This window comes from Salvia hispanica, chromosome 6, assembly GCF_023119035.1.
Source record: "Salvia hispanica cultivar TCC Black 2014 chromosome 6, UniMelb_Shisp_WGS_1.0, whole genome shotgun sequence".
NCBI lineage: Eukaryota > Viridiplantae > Streptophyta > Magnoliopsida > Lamiales > Lamiaceae > Salvia > Salvia hispanica.
Window position 1 is genome coordinate 5,990,464 of NC_062970.1, and position 25,222 is coordinate 6,015,685.

At 36.5% G+C, this 25,222-nt stretch overlaps 2 long non-coding RNA genes across 2 annotated transcripts; both read right to left on the reverse strand.

The window, feature by feature from the left end:
* Positions 1 to 1,417: 1,417 nt before the first annotated feature.
* On the reverse strand, positions 1,418 to 2,390 carry LOC125197044. Its single transcript, XR_007171991.1, has 2 exons — positions 1,661 to 2,390; positions 1,418 to 1,571 (listed from the first exon to the last, which is right to left on the reverse strand). It is a non-coding gene; the product is annotated as an uncharacterized LOC125197044 (long non-coding RNA).
* An 8,980-nt stretch (positions 2,391 to 11,370) lies between these two features.
* Positions 11,371 to 12,312, reverse strand: LOC125197105. Its single transcript, XR_007171998.1, has 2 exons — positions 11,614 to 12,312; positions 11,371 to 11,524 (listed from the first exon to the last, which is right to left on the reverse strand). It is a non-coding gene; the product is annotated as an uncharacterized LOC125197105 (long non-coding RNA).
* Positions 12,313 to 25,222: the final 12,910 nt, after the last annotated feature.

Below are 25,222 nucleotides of genomic sequence, written 5' to 3' on the forward strand. Positions count from 1 at the left end.
GAAATTTAAAAAAAATTGTGTTAAGTAAAGAAAGAATAAAATAGATAATGAAAAAAGAAGAGAGATGATGAGAGAATAAAGTAAGAGAGAGTAAAGTAACTGAGAAGAAATGTGTTGACTTTTACTAAAAAGATAAATGACTTTATTACTATAGAACGTACTAAAATGACAAAACGACTCTACTATTATGGAACGGAGAAAGTAGTATTATAATTTCATTTCATATGATGGTTATTAGTTGTTAATTCTTATTCAAGATGTGGTTCTCAAATGACCATCCTATATCACAAAAAATAGTTATTTTTTATTAAAAAAATAATATCACGAAAAGTCTCTAGCTTTTGCTTAATTATGTACAAACTAAATATTCATGCATTTGCATAAATATTACTACCTCCGTCCTATAATAAGAGTCATATTTTATCATTTTGGTCAGACTCACAACAAGAGTTACATTTTATTTTTATCATTAAAGGTGAGTATAACTAAATATGACTATAAATCTGGGACGGAGAGAGTATAATAGAAGCATTTCTTTCCAGCATAGTGATTAAAAATAGGTGTGTAATGCATACTCCATCCGTCCCAAAATAGTTGGGACATTTCTTTTGGACACGAGATTTAAGAAATTGATTTGTTAAAGGTTAAAATAGAGAGAGTAAAGTAAGAGAGTGAATAAAGCAAAAGAGGTGAAGAGAGAGTAAAACAAGAAAGAAAATAAAGTTTTTACCAAAAAAAAAATGACTAAACTACTTTGGGACAAATCAAATAATGAATACGACTCAACTAACTTGGGACAGATAGAGTATTAAATAAAAAGATTAGGAGAGAGGGAAAAGTAGAGAGAATTAAGAGTGGATAAAAAAAAGAAATAACTTTACTGCTATATATGGAATGCCCAAAATGGAAAAATGACTCTAGGAAGTAGAAAATAGTACTCCCTCTGTCCCTAAAAATTTGTCACTTATTTCTATTTTCGCTCGTCCCTAAAAATTTGTCACCTTTTACTTTTACTATATTTGGCAAGGACTCCACATTCCACTAACCCATTTTCACTCACATTTTATTATAAAACTAAGTACTCCCTCTGTCCTAGATTAGGAGTCCTTTGGACACGAGTTGTGACGCCCCGCAATCCTTTACTCGTTATATAAATTATTATCAAAAGAACGTCAATCATTTAATAAAAAGTTATTGGAGAACCCACGTTTTCAAATTTACTAGTTTGATTGGAGTTTTTTTTTTCTTTTCAAAGTGGCAAAAGATGTGGCGTTTCACACGATGTACAAAGAAAAAAAAAAGAATATATATAGTTATTGAAATTGTATGAGATGGAATGTCATGTATTATTACATGGTTACACCAATGAACCGAGGCCTTAGAACTTTTACAAATGAAAGAATAAATATTTCTACACCTACTAAACAAGGAGGTAAACATACATAGAATATATTGTTGAATACATATGGGCATAGCAACTAAGTTACATGCCACTTCTAGCTGCATCTTCTGCAAAAGAAATCAGCGCTCCTCTCACTGAGCAGCAGCTGTATTCCTCACAAATGGATAACCTGCTATGTGAATACAATACAAATTAATTCTAGTCCTATGTTTTGCCAAGTAGGGGGGGATAGGCAATACTACTTTATAAACAAAAGACCTATGTCTTGCTAAATGAGCAAAGTCAGCTCTGCACTCCCTTCCACACCCCAACAGCTCCTGCATTACTCTATGTATACCTAGCACAATCAAACAAAAGGGAGTTATTACCCAAGTACTCGTACTCCAAATGCCACCAAAACAAATTAAGTTCAAAGCACACTAAGAAGCTGCAAATAGGGGATTCGCTGCACAATAGGATCAGCCCATTAATAATTCACGAGTACAACTGGTGTACTGCCCCACAAATAGCCAATCATTGTGAACAAAGAGCCAAAAATGCTGATTTGATTTCTGCTATATCTCAACAAATTGTAGCAACAACTTATATATATGTTTTCCCCTTCAATATTTGTTTCCCTTCACCACTCACCACTTCAAAATTTCTTTCTTTCTCCCCATAATTCACAACCGAGAGTAAGCGAGTGAGTAGAGGTCGTTATGCCTCTCAAAGACCATTAGATGCGGGAGTTTTTCCCAATCCACTAGCCACAAGGAATCAGGTAGCACATACTCACCTATATACCTCATTTTTTTCATCCACTTAGAACATCATAACATGATCATATGGGAAATAACCTTATCATGTATAGAACATAAAGCACAAGCATAACTTGTTCGCATAAAACTCAAAGCATAGTATGAAAATTTCCGAAAAGAACCATAATCTGTTCAACTCTAATACCATGAACCTTCAAAAAAAAATCCAACTTTAAGCTAACTGTAAAAGGACTAAGAGAGAGAGGGTAGGAACTTAGCTATTGGGCGGCGAATCGGCGTGGCTCACAGGCAGAACCGCAGCTCGACGGAGGGAGCCGAACTAATCGACTCCTTTCTAGAGAACAGAGGAAGTCACGGAGGCAGTCGGAGCTCTGTGCGGAGGGAAGCGATGCCTTCTTCTCCCTTCCGACGGTGCAACACCAGCAACGGCTGGGCGTAGAGCCGGCTGCGCGGCAGCAGCGACATCGGCTCGTCGTCGGGCGGCTGGCGGCGGTGCTGTGTAGTAGCCGAGAGAATCGAGCGGACTCTCAGAAAACAGGGACGATCAGGCCGTCGGTGGCGCCTGCTGCGCTGACTTCAGGCCACTGGAGCCGTCGGCGGTGGAGGCGGCGCAAGGGAGGCGCCGACCGGAGCAGTGAACGGTGGACGGCGAGAGATGGGGTGTCGCGCCGCTGCTCCTCCTCCGAGCTAGGGTTTTTCTTCAATTTGGGGATTGAGTAGAGAGGAGAGACCGATGGGTTATGGGGTGTAATTGGGCCCCTCTTCCTTTAATTGTGTTGGGCCTCTTCCTTTAATTGTGTTGGGCCATTATCTCTTAACTTAATGTTTGGGCCACCAACAAATTAAAGTATGGACTAAGAATTTAATTAAATCATGGCTCTCCTACGTATGGACTTAAATAATAGTCTGCTAATTGTTTTTCCGAGGATAAGTCTAATTTTCCGGAATGTAGTATAAGTGCTCGAAGGATTAATTCTTTTAGAAATTTGATACGCTAACAAGGGATAGACCTCGAGCCCTTTTTTTTTTTTGTGCTTAAATAATGGCATAGGAGGTAACATCCTCTAGTTAAGCGAATGAATTTTTCTAAATTAATTAAATCTACTGATTTAATTAATATTCACGAAATCTAGAACTCTTCTAGAAAATTTAGAGAAAGAATAAATGATCACGCACTTAGGATGCATCCACATTTAAGCTTAATTAATTTATCAAAGTCTAATTAAATATTATGTCATTTACTAAAGGGGCGTCTACGAACGTCGTCTAAGGCCAAGTTAAGGAAATTACGGAAGGAGCTTTAGCTTTTGAGGTGGGCATTTCTTTCAAAATGTGAACTTGCCTTTTTCATGATTATGTGAAAATTATGCTACTTAAGTTTTGTCATGCCACTTTATGTTTTTATGGATTACCTATCTGCTTGGCTATGCCAATATATGTTAAATCGAATTCGGGTCCCAGTAGGGCCGCAAACCCTACTCGGACTAGTGTACACATAAGGGGACCGTGAGCTAACAAAAGGGGTTGGCCGGTCCAGTGACCGTCGTGGAATGTGGCCACATTCCCGGTTCACACAATGTTCAGATATGGTAGATCTATGTCATATGATTGCGCAATCAACTTTATGAAATGAAAAGGATTTTAGTGACACGGGCCTTTCAAGTTAAAACCCCGTGTTCACTCAACGGGCTGACAAAACTCTTTATGAAAATTATTTTGGCAATGTGCCCACTGAGTATATCAAATACTCAGCCCTGCATGTTTCTTTTCTAATGTGCAGGTTGAACGTGGACGGGCAGACGACGGTGTTGGGAGTAAAATTTTAAATAAGTCTTTAGGTAGCCCAGAGTAGTGTGTCCTCATACATGCTACCCTGTCTTGGACATTTCCGCTGATATAAGATTTTGAAATAAGAATTTATGAACCCAGGAAGCACTCTGATGTTATGTTGACCTATTTCACCTTCGTCTGTGAGACTGTTATCCCAGTTTCATCTTACAAATCATGCTTACTCTATCCCTTTGATTCTGATATGTTATTTAAAGCAAGTATAGAGGCAGTCACTCCCACGTAGGAAGTTGTGGTCGTGACAGAGTGGTATCAGAGCACCGTTCTTTCGCTCTGGACCCAAGAACCTTCTTTCAAGCCTTAGTTTAGAATGATAGCACTAGGCTAGAATATGACTTAAATGGAAAGTTAAAGGACCCAACACCTCGACTCGTCACGTTCAACCGCAACATTGAGGTAAGAAAGAAGTTCTTACCAGAAAATTTTCAGTTATTCATGAAAGAACTTGATAAGTGGAAAAATGATTTCGTTATGAAGATATTTTAAACATGTTCAAGGATTTAAAGGAAAAGCATGTATATTCCATTTTTCCTACGAACCATGGAATTTCAAGTTTTAAATGTTAAGCATAAGGATGTCTTTGAGACAAATGTTAAAGTATTACTAGTTACGCATGCTTGATTACGTGAAGTATGATGATAGATTGAGGAAGTTTTTAGGAAGTTACGAAATGACTAATGCATGCGAACATAGGATGCCTAAGAAGTACATTAGGCTGAACGCTCTTGAACAGTAATACGAGTTGATGATTCCCAACCACTTTTCTAAGTGATAAAACGAATGAGTTTATGCAAGTTAGGGCAAACCCCTAATGTTGTAAAAAAAAAGGGAGAAGAAGAAAAGGGGCAAGGAAATATGGATAAATGAGTCCGAAAACGGACCTCACACCTTTGTCCTTCATCTTATGTCTTGACGGAACCACGATTCATGATGTTGTATTTGGATCAATTCCAAATGTACAAAAATGAACCTTATAATTTATAAATAACCCATCTATTCTTAGATGGTAACGATCACACGAGATACGAGAAGCTACCTACGGCACATGGGTGTCTGTGAACGTTTTAAATGATCTGAACAACATGAAGTTCCCTTTGTCTTCATGATCTCAATCATAACCAAAATGAGCGTACCCTCGATCCAGTAAAGGAGGTGTATCCTTACACGAAAGATATCGTACCTACGATCTAATTATGTGATCCAGTCTTGAGTAGCAAGTCAAAGAGGCTATGCGATCTCGAAACAATACTTATAGTACGCTATGAAGCACGATGGAGAGTACAATGTTTTACGAGAATGACCGTTTTGACTTATCGAGAACATATTGAAAATAACAAACAAGAAAGTGTCACATAACTGGAACAGATGATTATGGTCAACAGTACTTACTTGGATCCCCATCGATTTCTTTCTATGAACCTCTTTAATGAAAATGCCCTCGTCTACTTTAGACTCTAGATTGACTTGCATTTATGCAAGTAATGCCTCACTTTTTCCTTTCCTATGAAAGTTGTGGCTCTCTTTCAGTTTATTGGCAATAGTAGTTGAGCTCGTTATTCAAAAAAAAAATGTAAAGTGTTGACTTCTTAAGTTCCGGTCATAAACCTTCGATTCTAAAGTTGCTTACGACTATGCCCTTCGAAATAATCTCATTTTGAACATCCTTAACAAGGGTGTCTTGCCGTCTATTTGAGACTTTTGATTGACTCGCATTTTGGCAAGTAATAAGTCACTATCATTTTTTTCAACGAAGGTGGTGACTTACTTTCAAATCCTAGATTCAGAAGACTCATATGTTCTCAAACACCTTTGTTGGTTGTTGTCTCCTATGATGCCCCCATTTGCAAGATCAATATCCTGGTTTCTTTAACTCTCATGATATAACTTCATCTATTGTTCAAAAATTTCTCCTCTGAGAATGGCACATTGAGTGGGACTTTTGTTCACCTCCTTATTCAGCAACCATATTTGTGACTATTTCATTCTTATAGGGGTAAAAACTCTTTTTAGCTCAGTTCCACTACATGTATTGTTTCGAGCTCATGATTTCTTTCTGAAACACTAAGTTAAGGCTAATGTATTGCATATCCCTTGATGTATTAGACCTATTTGATCGTTCTAAAGAGTTCCTTTCACCTTGGTTGCCTCTAACCAAACTTACAAACCCATTGACTTGATTCCACAATATCATATTATGATGTCGTTGAGCCATGATCAACATTGATTCGTGGCAATTGCCTATATTCCAAAACTCTCCCATGACTGATAAACTCAAGTCTTGACATGCTGAAACCATCATCCTTGATGTCCGGATCTAGTCAAGTTGAGCGGACAATTGAACTATCTTGTTTGACAACCTACTATGGAAATTGAGAGTTAATAAAGTATCATCTTGTTCTCATGACCTATGTTCTTTCAAGCTCCTTTCAGAAGTGAGTTTTCAAATTCGATGGGTTTATCTGAAACCATTGGGACCGCCTAGTTCTTTGAATTGACAAGATGAGTTCATTTGAACCTAGTTCTTTCTTTCAAAAATCAATTGTTGCAAATTGGTGATGAAAATTCACAACAGTCAAGTAAGAGACGTTATTCTTGTCCCTTTGGATGTTCTATAGTCCTTTCAATAAAAGAAATTTGCAGTCATGCTTCTTTTAAGTGACATCAGCACCTATCCAAGTTAAGACTGTTTGATTAATCATTGAGTTCTTAGTACAAGGCAATCACGAAGGGCATGAATGTTTGGACTTTTCGCACTTGTGTGCCGACGGTCACGAGCTGCTAAGGGATGGATCGTTACGCTATATACACAGAATATAGGCCAAAAAAAAAAGAGAGAAATGTAAAGGAATCTTATATATGTATAGACCTAATGACTTTTCATTTCACAAGACATATTTATCTAAGCGATTAATCGTTGGGGCACAAATAACAAGGTGAACTAGGAGAGCCACGAGGAAATGGAGATCAAGATCATTGTTAGGTAACGAAATCTAGTGAAAATATGAACACTCTCATAGATTACGTTTTAATGAACGGATGTCTTCGACAAGAGGAAAATCGTCTGAAATGAGGCGCAATAAAACCAACGAATGAAGGAACGATCGGGAAAACGAAAATGTACTTCAAATGAGAATAAGAAGCAACAACTTGCCCCAAAACCATCGCAGAATGGCGGTAGAGAAACCGACCTCAATAAGAAGGTTGAGTACCGACCTAAGGCCCATCCCCGCGCTAAGTGGTCAAGAAACCACCGTGGAAAGTGCATAGTTAGGACACATAGGTGCCTTAATTGTGGAAGAAGCGGACATTTCTCCAGGGAATGCTGTACAAGAATACTAGGACAGGAGGGAGGCAGGACTATTAGGGGCAGCGTCCGTAGTTGCGGGCACTTCGAGCTGAGCCGAGAAGAAAGATAGTCCTAATCACCATATCACCAGCGGCAGCTACGCCAGAGGTTTCCCACTCAGACTATAGTTACCGCACCGAGGCAGAAGCAGCCTAAGATTGAGCAGGGAACCAAGAGCAAGACAATTTAGCAAGTATGAGAACTCTCCTCAACATACCTATTGTCATTCTTTCATGTCAGCACCTTGCGTGGATACTTTAGAATTGCCTACTGATGAAATCAAACATAAGATGAGGGTGTTCTCACCCGTAGGAGGCCTTATAGACATCTCACGAACTTGCTCAAATGTAGAATTCACTATGGGAAACCTTAAGTTAGTGGCTCACAATTTACATGTAATGTTGATGTGGAACGTCGACATCATATTGGGAATGGATTAGTTAGCCGAGAACTACGCTACCATTCTTTGTAAGGAAAGGCGGATCTCTCTGCAATACCCAGGGAAAGAACCCACAATCTTTCACGGAATATCCGTGAGGCGACGAAAGTCCATAGTTTCTGCGCTACAAGCGGCCACTATGATAAGGAAAGGATGCCCTGCATACCTCGTTTATCTGAATGGAGAAGAGAAAGAGGACCGAAAGATTGAGGATGTAGCAGTGGTACGAAAAATTCTAGATGTCTTTCCTGACGCACTACCAGGATTGCCGCCAGACAGGCAATTAGAATTCACAATCGATCTCGAACCAGGATCGGCTCCAGTATCGAAGGAACCATAGAAAATGGTGCCTAAAGAGTTAGAAGAACTCAAAATATAGCTACAGGAATTACTAGACCTTGGCTTCATCCGACCCAGTGTGTCACCATGGGGCGCACCAGTGCTCTTCGTGAAGAAGAAGGACGGAACACTGAGAATGGGTACCAACTACCGAGAGTTGAACAAGCTGACGCTCAAGAACAAGTATCCTCTACCAAGGATTGATGACCTTTTTGACCAACTTCGAGGGGATGGTGTATTCTCGAAAATGGACTTGAGATCAGGCTATCACCAACTGAAAGTCCGACATGACGATGTACCCAAGACAGCGTTCCGCACCAGATACGGCCATTACGAATTCACTGTAATGCCTTTCGGGCTCACAAATGCCCCGGCAGTGTTCATGGACTTAATGAACCGCGTGTTCCACCCATACTTGGACAAATTCGTCCTAGTCTTTATAGATGATGTACTCATCTACTCGAAGAACGAGAAGGAACACGAGGAACATCTGAGGACCACCTTAGAGACATTGAGAGCCGAGAAGCTCTATGCTAAGTTTAGCAAATGCGAGTTCTGGCTCAACGAGGTGAACCCTGCAAAAGTGGAAGCAGTACAACGTTGGCAGTCACCGACAACACCTAGTGAAATTCGAAGTTTCTTAGGTGTGGCTGGGTATTATCGACGGTTTATTGAAGGATTTTCTAAAATAGCCAGGCCACTGACTCAACAGCTCAAGAAAGGAGCTAAGGTCAATTGGGCGCCGGAGTGCGAAGCAAGCTTCCAACTATTAAAAGAAAAAGTTGACCACCGCACCAGTCCTAGCCGTGCCAGCACCAGGGGCAGGCTATGTAGTGTACACCGATGCATCAAAAATTGGACTCGGATGCGTATTGATGCAGGATGGCAAGGTGATTGCGTACGCGTCACGCCAACTCAGGCCGCACGAGCTAAACTACCCCACTCATGATCTAGAACTAGCAGCAGTGGTACATGCCTTGAATATTTGGAGACATCACCTCTACGGAGTTCGATGTGAGATCTTCACGGACCACAAGAGCCTTAAGTACTTCTTCGAGCATAAGGATTTGAATATGCGACAACGCAGATGGCTCGAATTAGTCAAAGATTATGACTGTGGCATAAATTACCACCCAGGCAAGGCAAATGTTGTGGCAGATGCTTTGAGCAGGAAGACTACACCCCAAGGGGCCACCTTCCTCACACAGAACGAGGAGCTTATACGGGAATTTGCTAAGATGCGACTGGAGGTAGTGAGAGCACCAGAGACGGTGGAAATAAGGATCGCCACTTTAGTGATTGAACCAGACTTAAGGGCCAGAATTGTTGAGGCTCAAAGGAGTGATGAAACATTAGAGAAAATTCGTCTTAAAGTGAGGACGGGAAAAGAGGTGAGTTACCGCGAAGAAGCGGATAACGCCCTCACTTTTGAAGGGAGATTATGTGTGCCCAATGACGAGGCTCTCAGAAATGAGATGATTTAGCTTGTATGAATCGTTATTGGTTTGATACCAATAATGGCAGTCGTTTCAGTATGTTAAGGATACATCTGTATCCGCGATTGAAATTTTGTGAATAATACATTTTTCTATATATCCTAGATCCTATTTCTATATACCCTAGAATAGAAAATAGAATTTCTAGGGTATATCAAAGTAAACACATATACACCCTATACTGCCCACCCAGGAGGTACGAAAATGTATCAAGATATGAAGAAGCAGTTTTGGTGGGATGGCATGAAGAGGAGCATAGCGTCGTTTGTAGAAAGGTGCTTAGCATGCCAACAAGTGAAGGCTCTACATCAACGACCCTATGGGAAATTGCAACCCCTAGAAATTCCCGAGTGGAAATGGGAGCACATTGCGATGGATTTCGTGACAGGATTGCCAAAGTCGCAACGAGGAAACACTGCTATTTGGGTGATTATAGATCGCCTCACCAAAAGTGCTCACTTTATACCAATTCGTATTACTTCCGGATCGGACAAGTTAGCTCAGATCTATGTACAAGAGATCATACGCTTACATGAAATACCGGTAACAATCACATCAAACCGTGATTCAAAATTTACTTCTAGATTTTGGATAAGCTTGCAACAAGAGCTGGGCACAAGATTGAATTTCAGTACTACATTCCATCCACAGACTGATGGGCAGTCTGAAAGAATGATCCAGACTTTGGAAGATATGCTGAGAGCCATAATGCTCGACCGTGGAGGAAACTGGGAACCAGTACTACCACTTATAGAGTTTGCTTACAGCAACAGACAACTACAAACATGACCCCATATGAAGCATTGTATGGGAAAGAAATGTATCAGTGAGAGAAAGATGCTCGAACCGGATTCTGTAGAGGAGATGATAGAGATCGTCCGTCAGATCCGTGAAAGAATCAAAGAAGCTCAAGATAAGCAAAAGTCTTACGCAAATGTTCGCAGAACCGACCTGCAGTCCAAGGCTAGAGAGAAAGTTTTCCTGAAAGTATCCCATAAAAAGGGATAACAAGGTTCGGTGTCAAAGGCAAACTAAGGCCGCGTTTCATCGGACCCTACGAAATTCCGTAAGAAGTAGGTCTCCTAGCATATGTTTTGGCGCTACCACCAAAATTCGAGAATGTGCTCAATACCTAACATGTGTCACAATTTCGAGGAAAATGTGTGTGATCCTAACACGTAAGTTATCAAGAAGAAATGGTTTTATATCCATTTGAGAGTAAAAAGAAAAAAAAAATGAATACAAAAAAACAAAAAAATAAAAATAAAAATGAAATGAGGTTACTATAGATCTGAAAGTGCAAGAGCTGGGAAATAAATATTAGCAAAAGAAATGCCATGGTCATGAGGAATCTATTCGGGTTTTGAAGGACAAGACGAAGGAGCATAATTTTTAAAATGACATAAGCAAATTTCGGGACGAAATTTTTGTTAAGGAGGGTAGAATGTGACGCCCCGCAATCCTTTACTCGTTATATAAATTATTATCAAAAGAACGTCAATCATTTAATAAAAAGTTATTGGAGAACCCACGTTTTCAAATTTACTAGTTTGATTGGAGTTTTTTTTTTCTTTTCAAAGTGGCAAAAGATGTGGCGTTTCACACGATGTACAAAGAAAAAAAAAAGAATATATATAGTTATTGAAATTGTATGAGATGGAATGTCATGTATTATTACATGGTTACACCAATGAACCGAGGCCTTAGAACTTTTACAAATGAAAGAATAAATATTTCTACACCTACTAAACAAGGAGGTAAACATACATAGAATATATTGTTGAATACATATGGGCATAGCAACTAAGTTACATGCCACTTCTAGCTGCATCTTCTGCAAAAGAAATCAGCGCTCCTCTCACTGAGCAGCAGCTGTATTCCTCACAAATGGATAACCTGCTATGTGAATACAATACAAATTAATTCTAGTCCTATGTTTTGCCAAGTAGGGGGGGATAGGCAATACTACTTTATAAACAAAAGACCTATGTCTTGCTAAATGAGCAAAGTCAGCTCTGCACTCCCTTCCACACCCCAACAGCTCCTGCATTACTCTATGTATACCTAGCACAATCAAACAAAAGGGAGTTATTACCCAAGTACTCGTACTCCAAATGCCACCAAAACAAATTAAGTTCAAAGCACACTAAGAAGCTGCAAATAGGGGATTCGCTGCACAATAGGATCAGCCCATTAATAATTCACGAGTACAACTGGTGTACTGCCCCACAAATAGCCAATCATTGTGAACAAAGAGCCAAAAATGCTGATTTGATTTCTGCTATATCTCAACAAATTGTAGCAACAACTTATATATATGTTTTCCCCTTCAATATTTGTTTCCCTTCACCACTCACCACTTCAAAATTTCTTTCTTTCTCCCCATAATTCACAACCGAGAGTAAGCGAGTGAGTAGAGGTCGTTATGCCTCTCAAAGACCATTAGATGCGGGAGTTTTTCCCAATCCACTAGCCACAAGGAATCAGGTAGCACATACTCACCTATATACCTCATTTTTTTTTCATCCACTTAGAACATCATAACATGATCATATGGGAAATAACCTTATCATGTATAGAACATAAAGCACAAGCATAACTTGTTCGCATAAAACTCAAAGCATAGTATGAAAATTTCCGAAAAGAACCATAATCTGTTCAACTCTAATACCATGAACCTTCAAAAAAAATCCAACTTTAAGCTAACTGTAAAAGGACTAAGAGAGAGAGGGTAGGAACTTAGCTATTGGGCGGCGAATCGGCGTGGCTCACAGGCAGAACCGCAGCTCGACGGAGGGAGCCGAACTAATCGACTCCTTTCTAGAGAACAGAGGAAGTCACGGAGGCAGTCGGAGCTCTGTGCGGAGGGAAGCGATGCCTTCTTCTCCCTTCCGACGGTGCAACACCAGCAACGGCTGGGCGTAGAGCCGGCTGCGCGGCAGCAGCGACATCGGCTCGTCGTCGGGCGGCTGGCGGCGGTGCTGTGTAGTAGCCGAGAGAATCGAGCGGACTCTCAGAAAACAGGGACGATCAGGCCGTCGGTGGCGCCTGCTGCGCTGACTTCAGGCCACTGGAGCCGTCGGTGGTGGAGGCGGCGCAAGGGAGGCGCCGACCGGAGCAGTGAACGGTGGACGGCGAGAGATGGGGTGTCGCGCCGCTGCTCCTCCTCCGAGCTAGGGTTTTTCTTCAATTTGGGGATTGAGTAGAGAGGAGAGACCGATGGGTTATGGGGTGTAATTGGGCCCCTCTTCCTTTAATTGTGTTGGGCCTCTTCCTTTAATTGTGTTGGGCCATTATCTCTTAACTTAATGTTTGGGCCACCAACAAATTAAAGTATGGACTAAGAATTTAATTAAATCATGGCTCTCCTACGTATGGACTTAAATAATAGTCTGCTAATTGTTTTTCCGAGGATAAGTCTAATTTTCCGGAATGTAGTATAAGTGCTCGAAGGATTAATTCTTTTAGAAATTTGATACGCTAACAAGGGATAGACCTCGAGCCCTTTTTTTTTTTTTTGTGCTTAAATAATGGCATAGGAGGTAACATCCTCTAGTTAAGCGAATGAATTTTTCTAAATTAATTAAATCTACTGATTTAATTAATATTCACGAAATCTAGAACTCTTCTAGAAAATTTAGAGAAAGAATAAATGATCACGCACTTAGGATGCATCCACATTTAAGCTTAATTAATTTATCAAAGTCTAATTAAATATTATGTCATTTACTAAAGGGGCGTCTACGAACGTCGTCTAAGGCCAAGTTAAGGAAATTACGGAGGGAGCTTTAGCTTTTGAGGTGGGCATTTCGGGGGTTTGGGCCCGGGTCCTGCCCCTCGTGGAATGTGGCCACTTTCCCCGGTTTTACAAATGTTGGATTGGTAATCTATGTCATATGATTGAATCAACTTTATGAAATGAAAAAATTTTAGTGACGGGCCTTTAATTAAAACCCGTGTTCACTGGGTGACAAAACTCTTTATGAAAATTATTTTGGCAATGTGCCCCCGGTATATCAAATCTTTTGGGTTTTTTTTTCTAATGTGGGGTTGAATTGAAGGGGGGGAGCGGTGTTGGGGGGAAAAATTTTTAAAAAAGTCTTTAGGTAGCCCGAGTAGTGTGTCCCAAAAACATCTTTACCCTGTTTAATTTTTGATATAAAATTTTGAAATAAAATTTATGAACCCGGGGAAACACTTTCGATGTTATGTTGACCTATTTACCCGTCGGAAGGTTTATCCCATTTCATCTTACAAATCATGCTTACTCTATCCTTTTTTGATATGTTATTTAAAGCAAGTATGGCGTCCTCCCACGTAGGAAGTTGTGGTCGTGACACTAGTTTAATGTTAATGTAAGTAACACAGTTAGTAGAATAATTTAATGGATATAGGTCGCACTAAAACTATAGAATAATATACTCCATATGAGTACACTAAGTTTCTGAAATATGAGGTCTAAAATTGAAATAGGACTCTTATTGTGGAACAGATCGAAATGACAAAACATGACTCTTATTGTTGGACAAATGGAGTACATAAAAGTAAGACTCACATACTATCAACTTTTCAACTCATTTTTTTATTACAATTTTTAAAACTCGTGTCAGGTTAAATGATGACAAATTATTAGGACCGAAGAGAGTAATATTATGATTAAAGTCTTTTTTTGGTCCTTAACATATGGCAAATTTTTTTATTTTGGTCCACTACATTATCTTTTGAATTATTTGGTCCTTAACAAATAAAAATCGGTCACATTTGGTCCGAAATTGACGGAGCTGTTAAAAATTAACGGTTAACGAATTTTAAATCAATTTTGACCGGATTAAGAGAAAAAATTCTAATTTTTAAAACTCTTAATCCGGTCAAAATTGATTTAAAATTCGTTGACCGTTAATTTTTAACAGCTCCATCCATTTTGGACCAAAAATGACCGATTTGTATTTGTTAAGAACCAAATAATTCAAAAGATAATATGATAGACCAAAATTAAAAAATCGTCCTATGTTATTGAAAAAAAAAAGACATTTACTCTGATATTATAGGTAGTCTCTATCATAAGTATTTTATAATTATTTAGTCTAAAATTGATCCTGGACCTAATTCCAGTGTTATGTATGGACTAGAATGAGTGATTCCTACTTTAAATAAAGATGGTTTAAATTAGACCAAAAATTGTTAATTAATACATTTGATTAAATTGTGTATTATAAATGAATTTTCTTCAGATTAACTAAAGATATTGAATCAAGCTAGCATAAATTTACTCTTAGCTTGTGCATATTAGGTTATAAATATTACTTCGTACTACTCCCTCCGTCTCCAATTAGGAGTCACACTTTGACTGGACACGGGTTTTAAGAAATGTAAAGAAAAGTTGGTTGGAAAAGTTAGTGGAATGCGAGATCCATTTTTTATATTGGTTTTATAATAAAATGTGAGTGAATTGAGTTAGTGGAATGTGAGACCTACTTACTATTTATGGTAAAAATGAAGTGTCACACTTAATTGGGGACGGACCGAAATGGAAAAGTGTGACTCTTAATCGGGGACGGATGGAGTATAATTTTGTCATTGCAATCATTTTTTCTACAAATGACTATTTTTCACCCAAATTAAGTAGGTGATGCAACAGATTATTTTAATATTTAATTAATATATCAAAATTACTAATATAATTTTGTTTTGGTTGTACAAAATTTGGTTATTTATTATTACTCTAATTGCAATTAGTGAACAATTGTAGTAACCAATGAAATTGTGACAAGCATCCGTGTGCCACTGTCATGTAGGTTATGCTTTCAACGTTTATACTTTAGCATGAAAGATGTGACAAGTCGAGTAATAATAATACACCCTCCGTGCTCAAAGGATGTGCGTTTTGCGTTCAACGTCAATTTTAATGTAAAATTAGTAAAATAAAAAAAAATTATAGAGAAAAAATAATTAAAGTATTATTATTTGTTGAGAATGAGTCTTGCCCTCAATAGTAATTTTATGAATATTATACCTTATATTAAATTTAAAAAGTGCATATTCTTGTAGGACGATGAAAAAGGAAAAAGTGTATATTTTTGTGGGACGGAGAGAGTAATGAAAAACTCAATCCCAAAAAATTAACCCTTTTATGCTGAATAGAAAATAAAGTAATTGGGGCATATTTATTGGAACATATGGTGTATATTTTTCATGAATATTGGAGCAATCAGATGTTAAACATTTCCTGTATGCAATCGATTTGAAACCAAAGAGAAAGTAATTAATTAAAGATTAAATTGCATCAGCGAGTAATAAAACTGTCGGACATCCTAATTTAAGACGATCAAAGGGAAGATTATGTAAAGGTTTAGGTGTAGTTGCCTTTTATTGTATATATACCCTTCGTCCCATTTGAGAAAAAATTCTATTGTCAAGGAAAACTAAGTTGTCAATCCCACTTGGTATGTCCTACCAATAAATTTTTAATAAATGAAAATACTATATATCTCCAATTCCAACTAGATATATAAATTATGGAAACAATCTATACATATATAAAAGGCGAGTTTTGGCCTTAATATTGAATATTTATTAGTTTTTGGGTTTAAATTTAAATATTTAAAATTTTTGGGCAAATCTAGATATTTGTAGTAAGTATAATGAATATAATGTGTAATGAATGTCATGAAATAATTTAGCCATACCAGTTACACATATTTAATTGGGTCACTGATTAAATCATAATGTGATACCTTTTGAAACGTTTTTCTTCTATAAACTATTTACACATTTTTAAAAAACTATAGCCAATTTCACTAAATAATGATTAATGATATGATTAATGATTTATGCGTTTTTTACAAAACCACTTAGGCGTTTCCTAATTGATACTATTTGTATTAATTGTTAGGAGTATTGATTAACTATATAAATGAGGGATTTTTTTTGTGAGGTATGATGGAATTTGAAAGGTTTAAAATATTGATGTTGTCTTTGGTTTGTATCTATAAATACATGTTCTTTAGTTGTGAAATTATCTTCTCAGTGTGGTTTTGTATTTTTTTTTGTTTGCGTTTCTCGACGGCATATTGTATTAGGGAATGGAGTGGAGGGGTCGTAGACGAGGGACGGTTGACGATGTGGTGGCCTTTATATGTAGCATCATTTTTATGTCGGCGGACGCGTGCCCAATTTGCATTTTTTAGTTTAATCTTTTTCGATATTTTTATGATTATTAGTTTGGTTAATTGTATATTATATTTATTCTATGTTTGAGATTAAATGTGTAATATGTAAATAGTCGTAACCTACAAATGTTAATCTTATCTGCTAGAAGAATATTGATATTGACAACATTTACATGCATTGTTTTCTCTGCAGGTGTTTAGTCGAAAATAATACCAAGAGCAACACATTGGCAGAACCCGTAATGCTTCGCATATTTTCTAAGAAACAGCATTGTTCCTGGTTTTCCAAGCAACAATTTACATGCTTATTTTTTTCCAATTAATTATGTTTTCGTTCCGTTTCATTTTATTAATTACTATATTGTTTGTTTCTTAACATTTTTTAATTATATTTTTTTGTTTTTTCCATTCATTTTTATATATCAATTTTGATAAAACGTTTTTAATATTATATGAACTTATTGGTTTTTTTTTTCTTTTTAGTTATATTTTTCATTTCTTTCCATCCACTTTCATTCATTATTTAAATATAACCACACACTATTTCTAACTCATAGTAAAATTGCTAACTACAACTAAATGATATGCATTAGATCTTAAAATCAAAGGCTAAAATCATTCAACTCCGAATATCAATACAACGAACAAAAAATATCAATTAAGTTATTTATGTCAATTAACAACAAACAAAATAGTTATAACTAAATTTTAAAAAATATCTCAAAAATTTAAATATATATAACTATTTCATTTAAATTATTTGTTCACACAACATATATTAAAGTAAAGATAATTTTATAAGGATTCCAACGAGATCCTACATGCATATGTTTCAAAGTCAAAATTTGATTTTTTTTTTCGTATTTTTGGTGAAACAGGTTTATATCAATCCAACTTACATAATATGTCAACATAATGTTTGTACAATGTCAATATGAAATTGTATTGACATTTTAATGTCTTCGTGTTGATGTATTTCATACACAATATTGATATTGTCTTTCTAAACCCTAAAATGGATAATTGCTATTATCTTTTTAATATTAAAAAATAAAAAATAAAAATACACGTACAATTTTAGACCAAAGATTTTTAAAAACTCATAATCTTAAATTAGTTGTAGTTAGCAATTAAATGATGAATTAGCAATTAAATGATGAATTAGCAATGGATCATATGTCTTTAATGTATGATTGTCGATCACAATCACTTTTATTATACCAATAGTTTTACTTTTTAAAATTTTTAATTTAATGCTTTAGCAATCAACAACCATCTGTCGTATTTTTGTTTATAAAATTAATTTTTGGATCATCTTAATCTTATTAATTCTTTTTATAATTTAATATAATATATAATATTCATAAAATTACTTTGCAATGATAACATAAAACAAGAGCTACACTATATAATTATTAATATACTTAGTTTAATTTATAGTACATATATAATCATTCATATTATTATTTTAGTTTATAGATTTCACTACAAAACTGAAGTTATAATTACACTTTTATTTGTCTATATTATTTTTTATATATACTTATATATATTTGAGAAAAACAATAAATTCCTAAAATCTTAAAATAATTAATCATTTCTCTATATTTACGTGTAAGATGGTTAAAAATAATTGCTAAAGATGATTAATATTAAAATATAAAAATATTAAATATTTTTCCACTACTATACATGGAATGTACATAAACTTTTCATATAGTTTAATTGCGTGCGGTTATATTTAGATTGTTTCTATAGTTTATATATGTAACGGTCCGCCCTCCTAGGGTACAATAAATGCGGCTGCTGCTACTCAATCGGACTCTAAAAAAGTAAACATAGGCTAGGGTTTCATTTAAAGAGAGTTGATCAAGGTAATTAAAGGAAACATCAGAGCATTTAAATCAACAACTTAACCTAGAAACTTAAATGAGAAAGAGAAAAGGGTATCTTAAATAACGATCAAAATCTCAAGAGTACGACATAATATCCAAGATGGAAATCACAAGAAAAGGGCTAAGGCCTCAAATCGAAGGCAAGATGCAAATATCCCAAAAACAAATCCTAAAGTGTATCAAAATTCAGCGGAAGACGACCAAGAGAAAGAATAGCTATGTATGAAGACACAACTACGCTTGAAGTTCATAACCACCATCTTAATTTATTTATCATGCTCAACACCCGCCACCGCTCGTCATCGTTCAACCTGCACATAAGGAAAACACATGCATGGCTGAGTATTTTGAAATACTCAGTGAGCTCATTGCCAAAACATTTTTAAGTTATGCCACCCTTACCAAGTGAACTCGAGTTTTAAGCAGTTATAAGAGAATATCACGAGTATCACAAAATATATTTTCCATAGACTGGCCAGTCAAAATAACTCCCCATTTTCTCATAAATTTCCACAATCACAATCATTCCATGGTGCGACGAAAGTGTGGCCACACTTTACGCCCACGAGACCGGCCGACTAGCAAGGACGGCTCCCGATCCCCTCGTGTACACAGCCTGGTAGGGTTTGCGGCCCATACTCAGACCCGAATTCGTATAATCACATTCATAGCCCTATAGCCCAATGGAGCGAACTCACAAACTAGGCATCAGGCACACAACATCACAATAAAGCAAACATAGGCATGGCATAACAGTTAAACCACCCTTATAACACCAAACAATATTTTTGCAAGAAGTAAAAAGAGTTTAAGAATAAATCCCACCTCGATTGCTTAGATTTCAAGTAGTTTCGCTTTTCCGTTATCCGGCTTCGCAACCAAAGTTTCACCTTTTAATCACATAGGCACATATCACAAATTAGGTTCAACACTACTCTTACTCATGCATGTCTCAACACTTTTCCCTTTTCCCATCGATTTATCTTATCATTACTAATCAATCAAGATCATGTTTATCACACAAGAATATTTAGCCATCAAACACACACTACACAACACAACACACACACACATACACGACACACACACACACGCCACACACACACGCCACACACACACATGTAACATATTCCCACATCCCTTTTATCCCACTTTCACTCAACCAAGATGCATGAGGGTTCAAGAAGACCGATTAATCGGTTAGAAAGAAGAGGAATTGAGTAGAATCAAGAAGATGGATATAAAAATACCTTAAGAGAAAAACGAACGGTAGAAATTAAGTATTAGACTTGGTTCTTCAAAATCCTCGGATCAAACTTCAATTCTTCACAAGGGATGGAGGATTATTGGAGTAAAGTAGAAGAAAATTGAGAGAGTAAGGAGAAGAGGGAGGAGGACGAAAATAAGGGGTGGGGCGAAAATTTGTGATGGCTAGGGTTAGGTTTTTGGCTCCTTATTTATAGAGTTCAATAAAATCTTTAGGTAAATAATAGAATATTTGGTAAGATCTTATTCTCCACAATTAAATAAATAAATATTGTGAAGTAGGGAAGAAGAATTAACAAAAATAGATTCTAGGGCAAAATCCTCTAGGTTTCGAAAATTAGGCTTCTAAAATAGCCAAGACTTTGTTTTGGTATATTTTACGGAGTAGAATAAAATATCACGGAGCAAAATAAAAATAATAATTCTCCCAATTTGGAGTAAAAAGTGGCGTCTCCTATGTCCTTTAAATAAGGCATGGATTTTTAAATATTGACTAAAATAAGATAAGGCAAGATCTCTTGAGGTATGGAAAGATTTGGTAGAATATTTAAATTCTAGGTATGGAAGGAAATCAAATAAGGGATTAACTAAAATAAAATAAATTCCTTCCTTCCCACAATAGGTGATTTTCGAAAATCACCAAGGCAACAAGGGGCTCGATTTTTCCTCTTTAAAATAAGGGAATAATTGGGTCTTGGATTTAATTTGGATAAATATCCCAAGAATTAAATTAAATCCGGAAAAATAGAATTCTTTCTCCAAAAATTAAGGGGGTTCGAAAATCATGAGAATTAGGTGGCTAGTATTTATGAAAATTTTCTCTAATATTCTCACTCACCCTTAAACAAATAATTCATCTCATAAATTAATAAGTCACATGCCACATCATTAAATAAGCAAGTTTGACTTTTCAAACTCCCAACGCAAACCCTAGGCTCAACTCGACCATATCATCACATGAAATAAATGCATTCTCGACTCCACGTCATCAATAATAAATCTTAGGGCTCTAAAATTAGGGTTCTAAATTCCGAGATGTTACAATATATCTAGTAGGAATTAGGGATATATATATATATATATATATTTTTCTATTGGAATGTGATCAAATGAAAACTCTAAATATTGTACAAACTTAAAACTATAATTTGGATCATTGAAAAATGTCAACAGATATAAAAAAAACATTCAACGGTAGTCAATGATTGATGTTATGTTGATATTATGTTGATATCGTGCTGACATTAAAATCTTGAAATTTTATTTGAGTTTGTACAATATAATAGTTTGCATTTTATCACTACCCTATTTCCATTTATCACATTTTTATTGATATGACATACCAAGTAGGATTGCCAATTTGGTATTCTTTGAATAGAGATTTTTTTTTTCCATTTTAAGTGGAGTACGTATTTCTATTCTAGCACAAGATTTTATGTAATATAATATTGTTTTGAGAGTTAAGTAGAGAGAATAAAGTATGAGAGAGAAAAAAATAGAGAGAGACTTTTTTATTTTTAGAAATGTGTCATTTAAAACAAGACGTTCCAAAAAAGTAAAATGATTCACTTATAAGAGCATCTCCAATGCTATATAGGCCAGCAATAGGCTAGCCATTCTCTCCCCTGCCACGTCAGCAGCACTAAAAAATCTACCTGCCACATCAGATTTAGGCCAGCCCGCAATAAAAATAATTCAAAATATACTACATTTACATAATTAAAATTACGATTAAATTACGGAATTAAATTTACGACACATATACGGAAAAATTAATCCATTCCATTTTAAAAAGTACAAAGATTTTTAAAAAAAGTACATGATTTTTTTTTTTAAAAAAGGGGCTTCCACACACGAGCCCCGCCACTCTCTACTCCTCATCACCGTCGCCGTCGCCGCCGCCGCTGCCGTTGCCGCCACCCGTGGTATCCGAGCCCACGTCGGAACCCGCTAGCCGTGCCCTCGCGATTTCCAAATCAACCCGCATGTTCTCGAGCATCGGCCACCCAGACGCACCCGCCGGATCTTCTCGAGTCCTCAGGCAAAGAAGCACTCCCGAAGGTGAACTCCTTATACTTCGTCAGGGGACTCTCCGGCTATCCTCCGGGCGTCCTCCTCATTATGCCCACTCGGAGTGGACTCATTGATAATATGTTGTTTAACTATTCCAAAATTACAAAGTTCATATTTTCTAGGGACGAACTAATTAGGAAATACTCCCTCCGTGCACGAAAAATAGAGTATATTTGTCATTTTTTGTTATCCACGAAAAATAGAGCACATTTAAAAAAGAAAAGTTTTCAACAACTTCTCTCTTACTTTTTGTCCCTACTCTCTTACTAATAATATGAACTTCACATTTCGCTAACGCTGCTGCTCTCTTACTTTATCAATTCCATATTAAAATCTGTGTCATTCACAATGTGTTCTATTTTTGTGGATGGAGGGAATAGTTCATAATTTTTTTGAGATGGAAAAAGGATTTTTACTAATTCTAAATTCAATTTTTTTCTTTAATAGGTGTAGGTCCTGACGAGAACTCGAATATTACGTGTGGGAATCGTCGAGTCATCAATAGTTAGATGCATTCATGACATTGGGTAGACAAGAACCAACACATGAAGACAAGGACTTTGTTGGTTGAGGAGTCATTCCAAATGAAGGCGTGTTATTTGAATTGATTCGCTGTGATATGTTAACTTTGTCTTTAAAAAATTACTCTCTTCGTCCTATCTCAAGTGATTGACTATTTTTCGGCACGTATTTGAGGAAAATGATACTCCTCCCTTTCAGTGGCGAAGCCAAAATTTTATGTTAGGGGGCGACTCAATTTTATTTTACCCAAATAATACCCGTAAGTGTACGGGGTTATCGTAGCAAATAGTAAGCAAGAGTATATCGAATCCCACAGAAACAATTAAGTGTGAACCTAAGTACCACGAACAAATTTCAACTACTATCCAGACGATCAAGAATTTTGGGTTTGTGAAACTAACAACTACGCAAAGCATATAAATTCAGAGATTAAAATAAGCAATTAAACATGAGAACAAAGAAGCAAGTTGTACAAATTGATAAAGAAAGATGCAGAATTCAAGGATCCGATGCACAACTCATAGCCTAACCCAATTGAAACCGCTTTACCATTTAAAGTCTCCAGAATTGTTGAATCAATCACAATTCTAGATTAAACCCCCTCCCGATGTGAGAAATCCGTAGATTAGGTGTAATAATTGAAGTCCCCTTCTAATTCTTAGACCTAACTCCCAACACATTGGTTAGATAAAAGATTTCACTCGAAACATCAACTCTCCCGAGTTTTATTGAATTAAGGTGTGAATTATTCTTCTTTCAAGGTTAAATATTTCATCTCCCGCTTACTATAAGAAACCCTACACTTCCAATTGGTGATAAAGCAATTGTTAGGAAAAAGCACAAGAATAATTCAAACAATTGCAAGAGCAAGATAAAAACGAAGTCAATTGGTTTAAAACTATGAATCAATGCATCTTCACCAAGAATTCTACATAAAAGGTTTAGCTACTCATGTTCATGGTAGAAAACAAAAAGAAACTAAGAAAACAATGGAAATCATGATACGGAGTACAATTGGCGGAGGAATTGAAGCTTGAATCTTCAATCTTCTTCCAAGAGTGCTTCGGAGAGAGAGAGATAATGTGTGTTTTGGCGGCAGTAGAGAATGTGTCGAGATGCCCTAGCTCTTCCTTCTTATTCTCTCTTCTAAAAATTGCGTTTACATTTCAGAAAAACGCCAGATTGATGAACCCAGCCAAGTGGAATTAATCCACCGCAAAATCACCCGGTCGGGTGAAACTTACTGGAGATTACAATGCTTTAAAAGACTACCCGGTCGGGTGGAACTATTGAACTGGAAATTCACCCGGCCGGGTGTGATCTCTTCGATCCTTTCTGACCTCTCCGCGGCTTCTGAATGCCACCTAGCCGGGTGGCATTATTGCACTGAAAACTCACCCGGTCGGGTAGTGCTCTTTTTACCCCAATTTCGCCTACTTTTGCCTAAAACACTCAACGAACACGTGAACTCCAAAACATATAGTAATTGGCTGGAAATAACCATTTTGAGCACAAAAACTCAACAATAAAGCACATCAACATACCAATCACGACACTAAAATACGAGTTTGTCAGGGGTCCAACTTACTCTTCTTGGTTGTGAGATATTTTTTTCTTTCTTCGTCGCCAAAATTGATGCAACCTAAGTGGGGACTTCGAGAAAGATGGATAATATGTGTGAAATAACTTTAAAATTGAAATTACTAATACTCCCTCCGTCCATAGTCTTCTCTAAATTATTCTCTCTCTTACTTTATCATTTCTCCACTTTAACTATTCACTATCATTTTTACAAAACGAGTGCACAAAAGTAACCGGGACTGCTGAAGCGGAACGGAGGGAGTAATATATATAAGATACATTTATAGATCTCTTAGAATTCTATGGAGCAAAAACTAAGGATAAAACTAAATAAAAGGTACTTTGTGAGCTAAAACAAACAAAATATATAAAAAAAAAGCTGAACACTGTGGTTTATGGGATCCGAACACTGAATTTGATAGGAAAAAGGGCAAAGCAAAATCAACCATATGCACTAGGCATCGACATTTGTCATATTGATATAAGTATATAGTACTCCCTCCGTTTCTTCCTAGTTGAAGCAAAAGTTTTTGGCACAGAGTTTTAGAAGGGAATGTTGGGTATGTTAAATAAATAGATAAAAAAGTAAGAGAAAGGAAAAGGTAGAGATAATAAAGTATAAAGTGAATAAAGTAGATAGAATAAAGTAAGAGATAGTAAAGTAAGAAAGAGAAAAAAGTTATCATATATGGAAATGACTCAACTATGAAGGAACTTCCCGAAATGGAAAAATGACTCAACTATGAAGGAACGGATGGAGTATAATATAGTAAATACTGAAATTGGTGGGGGGACTATGGGCCCCCCAGCCCTCATGTTGCTTCGTCACTGCCTCCATTCTATTGTGGTGAAGTCATTTTGCTATTTTGGTACATTCCATAGTAGTGGAGTCAATTCTATTTGTAGTAAAAATCAACGCATTTCTTCACAATTATTTTTCTCTCTTACTTTGTTCTCTCTTTATCTTTCTACCTTTTAAATTTTCTACTTTTTAAATTTTCTACTTTATTCTTTCTTTACTTAATTCACTTAACATAATTTTACTTAAATCGTGTGTTAAAAAAATTTCTCCACTACTATGGAATGAA